Raw genomic sequence first — 14,993 nt, 5'->3', positions numbered from 1 at the left:
TTTGTCAATTATAGTAATCAATAAATGTCTATGTATTCAAACTATATTAGTATAACTCATAGAATATTATATAATCTACATAACGTACTTCAAATAAAATTATTTTCGTGAACGATAAGTGAACGAATAAGTTTATTAAAATGTCTAGGTAAAGTTATGAATTTTGTTATCAGTTCAAAAGTTCGGTAAAACGGGTGAAATAATTTCAATAGATTGTGCTTTTTCTTCTACTTCCTGATTGGTATCGCTAAATCCCATAGTGGGGACCGATTCTGCTAAAATATTGCTTATTAAAGCAACGTCTTTGACAATTAAAAAGCCAGATTCACACGGAGTTCATAATCTCGCGAAGCAATTGCTCGCGAAGAAGTCAGTGTGGGACGTAGCTCGGCCGCGGCGTAGGAAAACGCGTGAGCATTTTCCCGAGGCACTTCGCACGGAAATAGCTTCGCGAGGCTACTCGCTCTATATGGACACGCATAAATGGATTAAAATATAGCGGCATTGAAATTACTTTATATATATAGATGGTTATTGATTGTTGATCGAGAGGATCGAGAAAAGTGTTGATTAAATTTTAAAAAATAAAATAAATATAACCAAATCCACGAACAACAGAATTTAATATTGTTAAATAGACTAGAATTTTGAAATGGGATCTAGTAAATGTGTTGTGATATTCTTATGATTGTAAAGTTTTAGCTATATATTATTATTTTGCAATCATGAGATAGTTAAGGTGATGAACGAAGAAAGAAATGATGAAGTTTAGTATTTAAAAGAGAAGTGAATTTATAGAGCCCTTAGAAAAAATACTTTTTACTGGCTAAAAACCTGCTTAAAACCTCTATTGCAATTATAAATTAATTGTATTCTGTGCTAAACTTAAGTAGTTATTTTAAATGCGCAGAACAAAGCAATGAGCTAAAATGTCATAATTGTATGAACGCGTTGAGAAGTATTGGTCAAATACTATTTAAAATTTCTCTATAAAAATGAAGAGTTTGATTTCAAAACCAGAGATACTATGCAATATTATTATACAAAAACTACTATAAATTTATAATAGTCAAAATATAAATTTCCTTACTCTTTAAGGTCTATTACTAAGGGTGTACAGGAAATGTATGGTGCCATTGACAATATTACTTTTTTTAATTATAATGTAAACGTTAGGACTGACACTAATTAAGATTGCATTTATTTTACTTTGCTTTCTAAATATATCTATTGTATATTTGAATATTCTTTCGAGGCGTGAGATACAAATTACTTATGTATTGAGGAAATTACGATGTAGGTACTTGCCGACAATTATTTTAGTTGATTAAACAATAACACAGAATAAATATAAACTATTATTATAACTTTGAGGAGTTTCGTGCCTCGTACCACCGACAAACATTAAATTATTATAAAGTTTTTTTTTATTGTATATTAGTCTATTAATACTATGTACTAATCTAAGGCCATATTACAAATTATTCTAGGGAGAGAGTAGACCGTACAAGGAATGCAAACACCGTCTACTTATAGTTTATTTCTTATACATACTATTGTTATGAATTTTATTGAACTGTTTAAACTTCTGTTAAATGTAATAGTGTAATATAATATATTTTATTTTTAATTACGAGTTATAAATTCGTCTAGATTTTTTAAAATAATTTATTTATGTATATGACTTGTCATTTTCACTATGGTACTAACTTAGCTTTAAAATGTAAAGAAGCAGTTACGTTTAGAATAAATTGTGTAGATCTAACTGTTTTAGGCTTTATCTTCAAAAAGTTATTATTTGTATCAGTTATAATTTGTTGCCGCATTTCAATGTCAAGTTGTGATTATTTTAATGTAATATAAACGGATATAATTCGTTCAATATATTATTACACATACATTAATTTGTCGTTTTATTTATAACCATCCTCTAACTAAGGCTCTAGCATAAAAAACGTAATGGAGAGCCATTAAAGTTCAAAAATAATAGTGTTTCATTTATTCAGTCCTTAATAAATGAAACACTATATAATTGAGGACATATATTATGTGTATTTTAAATAATATTTCAAGTAATATCACATATGCCTATATCTAAATCTCCCATTCATAAAACTTTGTTCAAAAGTGATAAAGGGCGCTAGTGTGTATCATGTTTGTAGGAAAATAATTAAACATCTATGTTTTCCACGCTAGCTGCGAGACGTGCATAAAATAAACGGTAAGTATGTACATAAGTTTATGAGATTTACGCATCTGAATAACATTTTCATGCACAACAACTGTTACGCTTCAAACACGAAGCTAACGTGTTAATAAACAGCTAGGCATCGAACGATCTTCTTAAATTGATAAATTTTGTTCTGTCACATTAAACCATATAAACACCCACAATTCGTTTTATACTTTACCCATTGGCTTTAAAGTTCATTTTATTCGGAATATAGATTAAAATTTTGTTCCGCAAGCCTACCATAGACTAGACTTTGGAGAATGATGTGAGAGCTAGCGAGCTTTCTCTTTGATAGTTGCCCGCCATTTTGACTTACAGTAATGGTTGGAATGACGTGAATTATGCGCTCGTGTCACTGAGGCTTAAGTAATGACGGTAGTGTTCAAATTCTTAGAGCAATAAATGAAATGGTAAACGTTGATGTAAGCACATTACGAAATAGTTTGAAGTTTAAGTAGAACTTCGACTGATACATTTGGCGCCAAAATTTGACAGCTCTTTCTAAATGTCATTAGTGTTTGTGAACGAACGATGTAATGCACAGATAAAAAATGTTTATACGCGCCAGTGCTTATGAAACAGTTGTTACATATTAAATGTGTTTATTTTTACAGGATAGAGAATAATGTGCGAACATGATATTTCGTATAACAGACAGTCAATTATTTTCGCTGTGGGAACTGTCTAAGAAAACAAAGGGTGTTCAGTTTCAACTGTTCTTAAATTCCGCACTGAATCACTTACCACGGACCTTCGCTAGCACCTCGTTAGTTTCTCGATTCTATTAACATCAGCGTTATTTTCTTTTTAAATAATGTATGGTTTGTCTTTGAAGTGTCCGAAGGGATCTGATAGTTTATTAAAAGTTAGTTACTTTAGATAGACTGGTATTTTTATTGTCATTAAATGTTTTAGAAAACAATCACACAATCACAATTGTAGTAACAACGTGCAATAATTATCGAAACATGCGATTATTATGCGTGCATTAAGTTAAACATAATTATACACCTACGTCTTACCACAATTTACCAGCATCTAGATAAACAAATTGGTATTACCATGGTAATTAAACTAACTGGTCATTGTTACAAATGGGCAATGTTAATGCCGAATCGCATAGTTATATCTACAAGCTCGGAGATATTGAATTTAGTGTGAACACTTGGAGCATTATTTAATTACGTGTCAGCCAGTGAGTTGCCGCGTCGGCCAGGTGAGAGGTGATCGTAAGGCGATGAAATGGGCAAACATTATCTTACTGATTTTTATCTGTGATGTTTTATTTTATGTTCTTTATTATTTCTTTATGTTTTTGGTTTAAGTTTATACAAATATTACATCTGAAAATAAATATTTATTTGTGTAGATACATGCTGTTTGTGACATAAACGTTTTTCTATTAATCATAATAAACAAATACATTGAATTATACCTACTTGTACTATTTCTTTTATGTTTTCAGTTTTTTATTAAAAATTTATGAATCAAGTCCACAATCTCATTACTTGAAGCAAACAAATTAGCTCCCTTAATCAGTAACAAGCAAGGTATGTTTCGAATGAAACAATTGCAAAACTAAACTTTTATTTCACTACTCACTATGGTGATAGTTCACGGTAATAGGACTGTCAGGTGTTTGAGGAGTGCTCGTTTATTTTTCCTTGCCAGTGTTTATTTCTGCCCCGACCTCGACCTAACTCGTCTGACAGCTCTAAGTAACACGCTGCCTTTTTGTTGAAATGTAGCAATTTATATGCAGGTTTTATTGCGATTTATAGAGAAATGTAACAGTGAATATTGTTTTAGATTTTACGCATTAGTAATGAATCCTACAATATTTAACTGATATAAAATAATTATTCTTTAAATATAATCTGTATGATAAATTGTTTTCATTTAATAAGAGATAGGTTTGGGATAATAATATGTAATTTTTCTTTTGTTTTTCTTTTTACGATAAAAATTCCTAAAGTCTTCGAAAATGACTTGGAAATTAACTCGAAAATGAAATAAGATAAAATTGTTAGGCTCGATTCTATCAACGATAACCAGAAGCCAGGTATTGTATTGGAAATGGTTAATATAATACGTTGAACCAATCACAACCGATTGGATTCCAATATTGTTCAATTGTATGAAATTACGTTACCTATATGTTGGAAATGTGTACCTATACAATTTTTACCTGTATGATTAGATAAAAAAGTCATTATTAATGATATATGATGACAAATATTGTTAAATAAAATGACGAAGAATAATTTTCATATTTGTTACGGTGCATTAAGACTAATCAAACATGGATGTAGAGCAAGAGCATTCTTTCGTGATCTTTTAGTGTAAATGAAAACTCGTATTCAGTGTTGTTCAGTATTAGAACATTGCATAGAATGTTTTCGAACCCACTAAAACAACGAAAGAATGCTCTACGCTTGTTTATAGTAAAATAATTGGACATAGTGGGGTAAGAATGAGCTTATTACAATAATTTAATCTTAATACTATTATAAAGGCGAAAGTTTGTAAGTATGGATGTATGGATGTATGGATGTTTGTTACTCTTTCACGTAAAAACTACTGAACCGATTACAATGAAATTTAGCACACATATAGAGGGTAACTTGGATTAACACATAGGATAGGTTTTATCCCGGAAATCCCACGGGAACTATGCGGGTTTTCCTTTGAAAACACGGGCGACGCCGCGGGCGGAAATCTAGTTTCACATATTTGCAAGTTTCTACCATATAGTCTAATAATAATAATCCCATGTTAAAATAGATTTTGTTTTGAAAACAAAGCAATAATCGTAATAATATAACCGATTACAAACCACTTATGATAATTGAATCCCAAAGTGGCCGGTGCGCTACCGTCACGCGCGCCTACGTGCGCATGGGATTTCGATTTAGTATCGAAATGTTGAGGAAAATAATGTACTACATGTATAGAGATATTTGTGATTATTATAAGTAGATATGTGAGTAATGGCTCGATGAAATACTACTGTTACGACTACTAGTTTAATATTATTTGTTGCATTTGCAAAAAAGCAGGTGTACGTGTAAGCCGAAAAAACTGCATCTAGGTATACAAGGTGTGGAAACGGGCAATTCAATTTCAAGTATACTTAAATGTACATTATATGTAAAAGTTAAAACGTAGGTACCTTAATATTGGAGATTTATTTACCTAGTTACATGTGTTGAGCTTTTCTCCGAGTAACAGCGCTCTATCATGATATTTTTGTCGTTTTATATCAATTAAAATATGTAAATTTTTAAACTAATTTGTCCATTTTCTTATTTTTAAAACAAGTTTGAAAAGTATGTAGAGTATCTTACAGATCCTTCGTACAATTGAACCTACTAAACCTACATTTATATTATTTCTGTGCATTATTAATAATATTAATCCAGATATTATCGTTTAATTGGTAATTGTTTCTTATTCCTGATCCCTTATCGATGGCTACAGATTACTACTGAGTTAGTTAAACCTGTGTTTTAGATTATCTAGCCTTGTACGCCATTAAGTTTTACATGCGGTGCGTAAATTCCTATCGTGTTTACTAAATACAAACATTCCAGTTGTTTAGGTAGTGTGTTTATTTTAAATGAAATAAAATTAGAACTTGATTAATTGACAAAAAGCTTAATTTTAAAAAATAAAATTATGTAATTAGAACTTGATTAATTGACAAAAAGCTTAATTATAAAAAATAAAATTATGTATGGCATTTAATTTTGGGTTTGTAGATGGACGGTAACTCAATGAAATTAATTCCTTGCAAAGATTTATTTTTAATATATTGTACAAGATTCTTAACATCATTTATGCTTTATCTTAGACGACACTGCCTGACACCGGGATTTCTCATTTACTTATCCTATCCTATCCTATCCTACTAATATTATAAATACGAAAGCAAATAAAAATTTAGCACATACCTATGTAGAGGGTAACTTGGATTAACAGATAGGATAGGTTTTATCCCGGAAATCCCACGGGAACGGTATCTACGCAGGTTTTTCTTTGCAAACGCGGGCGAAACCGCTGGTGGAAAGCTAGTTCTAGTATATAATCAATTAATCACATATTGGGGCATCAATAATTATATTCTTTGTCCTAAGTTAATACACTTGTAAGTACGAAAAAAAATCTTTAACAGGCTAGAAATTAAGCTCTATCCTCTATAATCTATGGTAACAGTGCCAACGCACTTATTGTGTGTTTGTTTGAGTAAAAATAAATGCAATATTTACTGTAACTGCCCAACTATTACTGGTAAGTAGTACTGAGCAACATTGGAGTTAAGTGGACTGTTCCATAAAATTTTATTGTTCAACGGATTCTTTGAGCCTGTTAAAAACAATCACATACTATTGGTCTAAGCTATTGGTTTTATTTTTATAAATCTTGTTAATTAAATTGGTTTGTGTTAAAGGTGAAATACCTAGAATAATATCTATTGTTAACGTTCAACTTTTTTTATTATATTTAAGTGAAATGGTAGGTTAATGGTAGGTAATAAGAACTTTAATATGTAGGGAAATTTATTTATTATCATGAAAATGAAGTTTATTGTCATTAAATTATAAATCTTATACACACAGTTTTCCCTGAAATCAGCGTCACAGAAGCTAAAATATGAAGTCATTATTAAGACAGTTGATGTTTATTTTCTGCATTAAAAATACACGCTCAAAGCATGACCTGTAAATTATTTTATTAAAACTAATTACATTTTTTCAGAAAAGTTGCCATGCCATTAAAATCATACAAACATATAAAGCTTTCAATACCACACTTACAAATAACCTGAAATCAGCATATTAAATTTCTAAAGAGTTTTTGATACGCTATCACACAGCTTTTTCACACTCACAAAAAAAATAAACGATTGAAAGTAATGCGTAGATAAGGTAAAGGTCTAAAATAAAATAAATGAGGTCGAAAGACCTCTCGCAAGTCATTATGAGTGGCCGCATTTGCACATTTGATAACATCGTCAAAGTGACATAAAATTGTACGGCACCGGTGAGCCCACATTCAGCTCACTTGTGTGAAGAAATATCTTACTGGCCGATGAATTAAAGTACTGGAAATGTACCTTTTTCTTTTGAAATTCTTCTTATCTTAAGATTCTGATTAAAAACAATTCAATAAAAACTACGAGTGCTTTACCACAGTTGCTATTGATTGATTTATTTAGTATGTTACGATGTTTTTTTTACGAATGTATTTTATATCCGAACCCGAAGGAGTAAATTTATTGTGAACTGTACTAATAATAATAGGTAGTAACGATTATAATAATAGCTATAATACACAAAGTTTTCATACATCACTGTTTCATTAAAAACGCGCAATTGTTTGTCTTTATATTTATTTATTTCAGGAAACTTTACAAAGATAATTTATAAGAAAAAAAATATTGGAGCCTCATCCATAAACTCTATATTAGCGAGTTAGACTTGTTCTAGGGTTGTACAGCGTAGTTATAGGTTTCGCTAGGTCACGTTTCAAAGACAAAGCCTATGGGTTTATGTCTTAATTAAGGGACCACACCATTACATTCACAATATATGTAGGAATGTAAGGCATTCGAAAGCGAAGTAGCCCAGATATAGTTTGCGGGATTGAGTTATGAAATATTCATTTATGTTTCGAATTGAATAGTTATGTAAAACGAGAAATTGATCGAGTATCGATGTTTTCGTAGCTTGAACGTTTTCAGTTTTTAATATTTTTTTATGTTGAGTACGAGGTTTGAGTTTTTAAAGCTTTTAATGAAAATGTTGTATTGGTATCTTAGTTTATATGCAAAGAGGTAGGTAGCAGTAACAGGATAAGGGTTCGGTATAAGCACAGTATTAGTGTTAACTTTACCATTTCATTTTAAATATTCAACAAAAAAGTAACATTGTTTGTTTCACAAAATAACACCCAATTTAAAATATTTTTCACCTATAGAGCTAATTACTTTAATTAAAATTAAAATCAAACATCAGCGTGTAACGTATTGTACAATATTCTTCAATTCGAAACGAATCAATAGAAGTAGGTGTATCAAACAATCTAGTTCAGATAGGCAATGTCGAAATTGTTAATTAACTGTTGGCACTTAGTGCACTTAGACGATTTACGACTTTGCCGACTTGTTAACAGAGGTACCTATATAATATCACAGATAAAATATACTAAATAATATATTGCTAAAGTATTGACGGCCAGCTATAAACTCCCTTTGTCATATTCGTTGGACAGTGTCTGTTAATTGTTGAATGTCTTAATTATAAAGAGCTTTTACGACTCAACTGCTTGCTGAGTTTGATAGGTGATAAATATATTCAATACTGATTAGCTAGTGATTGCAAAGGGCTTTTATTCGGAAGGTATATTTTGTAATGAACAATACATAAACCATTTAATTAATTTGTAACTGATTAGCTCATATTTCGATTAAGCAGTAAGAATGTTTTCTGAGATGGTGCTTTTGTAGTCAATAAACAAAACATACTGATTAGAACATCAGCTATATTTTGGTAGAGTTTGTGTTGAAATGGAACTGTACCAAACAATGCCAATAATTATTGCCCCAAATGTGAAAAGAAGTAAACTTCTTCTTTATAATAGCAAGGGCTTTATTCAAAATCAATTTTTTGCTCTTACGAACATAATTTTGTTCCTCAAAAATAGAGTACCTAAGAAAGCTGAAAAAAAATTCTCGCCAGTCCAATATAATTTCAATTACTAACATGATTAATCCAGTCCTATCCGAAGAAACTATATCCAGCTATATCTCCACAAATTCATATCGCGTGACATAATTAATAAGTAAATAATTAACCAGTCTTACCCGAAGATACAACTCTATATACTATACCTCTACAAATTCATATCGAATGACGTGAAATGTAAATCGTATAGCGCTGCAGTAACTGCAGATTAATTGTCCCAGGTGTAGCCCTCAATTAACATGTACCTACATTTCGGACCGTTGTCAATGACTCACGCTTGTATCCTAGTTATTATTGCTATCATAATATAATTAGAACCAAATTATGCTGGGCTGGCTTGATTGTTGTTTATAATAGTAATCGAGCATAGTACAAATCTTGGTAGTGACATATCTTGACTGATTCATTGGCGCAATGTGGCTGTGGTTAGTAATTGTTCATTTTAATATGCATTTTTAAGAACTTTTATTTGCGAAGTTTTCTTTTGGTAAAACTAATATATTTTCATTTTGTCATACGTTTTTAAAATATATGACTTGGAGTCATTCTTGGGACTATCAATAAAAGTTCAATCAAGTAAAATGTTTATAAAAAGCCTCTGTTAGATTATTATCGAAATGATTTTGAATGAATTAGAATTTTAATTTGTAAACAATAACAATAATTTTGCGATAGATTTTGAACGCAAGATCCTCAGGAATATCCAGCATAATTGATTGTAAGCTTTGCATTTCACGAGAACCAAATAAGTCGCATATAAATTATAACTGTATCCGATGGTGTGAATAAGACAAATAGTTGCAGTCGACTCTTTATTACATAGCAGATATTTACTGATGTGTCGAAGTGTCTGTTACTTTACCTTTGTTCGGTGTCGGTTACAGAAACTTGAATCGGGGTTAAGCCTCCTTTCAAGTTCAATTGCTAGAGAAATTGCCTGATAATGGCTGTTTAATGAAAGATTTGTTGATATTTTGGAATTTTGCGGTAATGAGTTAGATTCTGCCCTTGTTTTTGATATAGTAATTAACTTATTTCCTATTGATTTGGCTGTTGACTATTAAAAATTTATGAGCGATCGATTCTTTTTAGACTTGGTACTCGATTATTTTATGACTTTTTTCAGAATAGTACGCACCTACTACTATGAAGATTTAAAAAATGTATAACGTCTTTTACAAGGCATATCTAGGAATGTGTGTATATTAGAGGCGAATAAAGCTCAAATAATTATGATGTTCAACTACACTTTAACTTTAACTACTTCAAAAATACAAGTCCAGGTTTCATTCAAGTGCTGTCTTCGTGAGTACTAAGAATGTTCTTAGAACGCCTACTAGCTCACTGGTCCTAACTTTACCATACAATAAACATATCCACACTGGCATGCGTGTTTTCATTTCAAATTATGACATTGGTATCGCTTAAAGGGCTACAAAATTAACTGACCATTTACAGTCAGCCTTTTACGTTCCCTACATTAATTATAACACCTCTTTAGCTAAAATTTATGGTGTTGTTTTGTTAGTCATTACACGGTTTAAGTGTCGATGTTTTTTTGCGAACGCTGTGATATTGGGTGTTTATGTTACTATAATTTATTGCTCGAGGCCGTGTTTTTATGTTTTGAGAGTTAAGACACGTGGTGGATTTATTATGAACGTTTCAATCTGGGCGATCTTCGTTTTGAAGTTGACTATTTTTATTGTGTTGATGGTGAATTTGCTTTTGCTTACATTGGTATGGTTTTATAATTTGAATTATGTTATAGAATATTTTGTTACAATTCATTTCTAATAAGTTTTATTCGATCGATTTAGATCTAGAATTATTGTTTCGTTTTATGTAGTTGTTTTTATATTTTAACATAAATAGTTCTCGCGTTTTTTGACGTCTCCTTTTAAATAAGCCTTACTATTGAATTGGATTTTATCTAAATATCTGTAATCGATAGGTATTAGGTATGTTATTAAGTTGTTTAAGATATGTATCTCATCTGGATAAACCTGAATCTTACTTACAATTTTACAAATTAATTCTAAACTATATTATCATTAAACCAGTCATGGTTATTATCAGAACTTAATTACCATATAACAATAGAAATAATAACTGTTCTTAGAAATTCAAAATCTATTTTTCCTGTTTGTCATCGATGCTGTGATTTTATAAGTAATAATTATAAGAAAATCTCAGATAAAATAACATATAGTAGTTACTATGACGTAGTTTATTACATCACGGTTTCTGGAGTTAAGTTGAAAAATCCTTTGACTTAGATTTGTTTAGTCATAACCTTCTAAAGGTTACTAGGTTACGTCATAAGTTTCGATTTCCTTAAATTAATGCACTCTCAATACTCGTTTGGCAAGATGTTTTTTTAAAACAAATGCAATGGAAATTCATGAATTTCTTACACTACATTGATTATTAATCTGAACAAAAGTCGAAATCTTCAGCAAAGTGTGAAATCGCCATGACAAGATCTAAACACTTTTACTACAAACAATTGTTCGTAGAGAAACACTTTCTTACATTAAACTCTATATTTTTAGCAAACCAATTTATTCCAAGGTTCATACACAACATTTTATTAGCTCCTAGCAATACCTAAAACGAATAACACTGAAATCGAATCAGACTGGTAATATAATCAAAGCTGCCGGCTCACAATAACTTGCGGTATATTTATAGTTCCCCGCAAGCATAGATAAGATTAGCCTACCCATCCTTGTATCCTTGTTATAAATAATTACTAATGTACTATATCCAGTGTTCACTAGATTACGCGTAGGGATACGTAGAAATGCTTTTTCTTCAAGCGAGCTTGCAAGTTGAATTAATACAACATAGATTGGAAATGTTTAGATCGAACAATACTAGAACTTTTTTAGATCCTTATTTGTACAAGGTTTTATTATAAGTAACTAGTGGGGTATTGCTGCAAGATAAAGGAAATAAATTTTAAAATAAATTCAATCAAAAGTTAAAAAGTAGGTAGAGCTTTGTTCTAAGGTGTTGTTTAGTTTCACTAAACACTGCAGTGGTAAGTGAAGCTGTTAATTACTCCTGAAGGTATGGATCTGACCCCCGATATTATACAAATCATAATCTATTCTACATATATAACAGACTTAATTTATAGAGATTAAAATGCATTGAAACTTGCAAATAATTGTTGAGCTAGCCAGTCAACAAAGTGACCGACCGACGATACCATCTTATCATAGTCAAACCAGCGCCTATTCTGTACTATAATTTGCACCTTCTCTTTTTATCATTAAACAATAGATTAATACTTACTTATATTAGACCACCAGAACGGTAGTCGAGGGTCGAAGGTTCTAGCCAATCCTGGACATAAATATCGTACAATAATACTGGTCATTTTTGTCCGAACATGTCTTTCGCGGTATTTATTGAATGCACTCGCTACCATTGTTGGTCTCATTGTTTATTTACATGGATTATGGAGAAATTCTTATTCAACTCGTTTTTATGTGTTTCAGATGAAATGTCAGAATGTGGTTAATATTTATAATGGCGGTTTGTAATGGTGTTATGCAGCGATAGTTTATAAAGGCAATGAGATATTAGGAGTATGAAATATAGGTATCACTACATAGTATAAAACAAAGTCGCTTTCTCTGTCCCTATGTCCCTTTGTCCCTATGTATGCTTAAATCTTTAAAACTACGGATTTTGATGCGGTTTTTTTTTAATAGATAAAGTGATTCAAGAGGAAGGTTTTAGTATATAATTTATTATGTGTTAGACAAAGCGGGCGAAGCCGCGGGCGGAAAGCTAGTAATTTATAATATTAAGATTGAGGATGTTGCTTTCAGGTAAAGCACTCTTTGGCATAGATAATAGTTAATATATCGGTCTTAGTTGATTATAAATAGTATAAAAATAGCTAATAAGACTTCTGTATTTCTTAGCTAGCGTAGCTTTAATAGTCGTTCAATTAAATACAATTATTGAAACAAACATTAAAATAAAATTCACAGAATCAATAAAAAACAGTTAAGTATTGCAAACTGTAATAATACATAACGTAAAAATGAAATAATTATAATCAAAGTTGAGCTGGAAAAACCTTTAGTTTTTATTTAGTCATAACCCTTAAAAGGTTACTACGTCAAAGTATTTGATTTCCTTACTTTGTTTTACTGTAGTAATGTAACCTTATTACATGATCCTTCTGAATAATGTATATAGCACATCGTATAGATTACATGTAAAAACAAAAACTTGTATTTATTTTAGCTCTTGGTGTCGAAGCGCGAAGTGACAAGTCGCGGCATCCTCAGATGTGATCCAATCAATTTGTACTAGAAAATAAATTCAATGTATTTTCTTCGTTGGTTTGTGGAGGGTGATTCATGAACATTTTGTTATTGGGTGTAAATATTTTTCACTCTATCTAACGTGGTTTGGATTAAATATGGACCTAAAAGAATATACAAATCATCTTGCATTTGTTAATTAAAAATAATAAATGAGTAACAAAATTAGCTTCTTTTTTAAAGCGCTACAACACAGTTTCTGTAATGCAATATAAGTCACTTGAAATATCTAGCAATTTAATCAATTTATTAATTAAATCGTGGTTTATCCCTTTACCAAATTATTTTAGATGATTATGAAATTGCAATTTCATTTTTATGTGTAAAAATAAAGCAAAAACGAAACCATACTTTTTTATAGTGCAGTACAAACCAAATAAATACAAAGAATTGACCTCCAGGATTGAATATCTCATGTAAGATGTATATTCCTACACAGGTGTGGTCATTACCATCAAACATAGTCCCTCTTGCGTTAGGAAATTCAGTTTAGAAGCAAAGATTCCCACAATATATTAACCAATTTTCAACAATTTATTCCGATTCATCATTATTCCAACATATTTGAATCATCTTAAAGTACGATTATTTTCTATGATTTTTTCTACGTTGGTACGTTTAAATGACAAAAAAAGCACCTCCTGAAAATTTATTTCATTTATTATTTAGAATCTAGTTCACAGCTGACCAGTAAGTAGTCTCTGAGATTAGCACGTTCAAACAAACAAACAAACTCTTCAGCTTTATAATATTACAATATAGATTACGTACTTATACGCAACTATCGCGTAAACTACTATTTTGTAGTTCAAGGTTGTTGAATGCTTATAAGAGCAATGGGTTTTGCTTATCCGTAGGAGGCAACCATCTATAATACTACCTAGTAATTCTGTCTTATCAAGTCTACGAGAGATTTGTTGCTCTTGATAACTAAAATTATAATCGAATATTGTGAGGCTTACTACTAAGTGATTTTAATGTGTGTATGTGTGCGTGAGTAAATTATGGACAGATAACTTATAAACGATATTATATTATGACTTATAAAAAATATTGCTGTGAACTCATTGGGCAAATTACGGAGAAAACTATTTAGAATGTTCACATTTGGTACTATAAAATGTATCCTTTGAATGTCAAGTCTTCTGTTTTCGAATTATTTTAACTGTGTATTAAATGGATTCAAACGTTGAGTACAAAAGCTCCTTACTCCGTCTGTCCTATCATCATTGAATCACGTTAAATCTCGTCGTGTCCCTGAATAATTATCTTCAATATTGATTGATTGAATTGAATTGATACATTATATATAACGTCTATTTATGAAACATCATGACCCTTTATCATTGCAATATTAGCTCCGTATCTCGCAGACATATTTATTGTCCGAGTATCTTTACCCGACTACCGTATTTCAAGTTATTGTGGACGTCCAATAAACATTCAGAACAATACCTTTATTCTCATAACCCGAATGGAATCCATTTTATATAGATAGCGTTGGATATTCCGATCGTATGCAATGTGTGTTTTGTTATTTTTAACATCTATTGTCTTTTAAATACGAATTACGGTATGATAGAGCTGTATGCGGTGGTTGATCAATATTCATATTTGTAGTGAAATCTATAAAATTAAGAAATGTATGAATTATTTGAATACAGA

Source organism: Colias philodice, chromosome 20 (assembly GCF_061535455.1).
Source record: "Colias philodice isolate Cphi_HAF_F1 chromosome 20, ilColPhil1 Martin Lab GWU primary, whole genome shotgun sequence".
Classification (NCBI taxonomy): Eukaryota; Metazoa; Arthropoda; class Insecta; order Lepidoptera; family Pieridae; genus Colias; species Colias philodice.
This window is presented reverse-complemented; position numbering follows the sequence as displayed.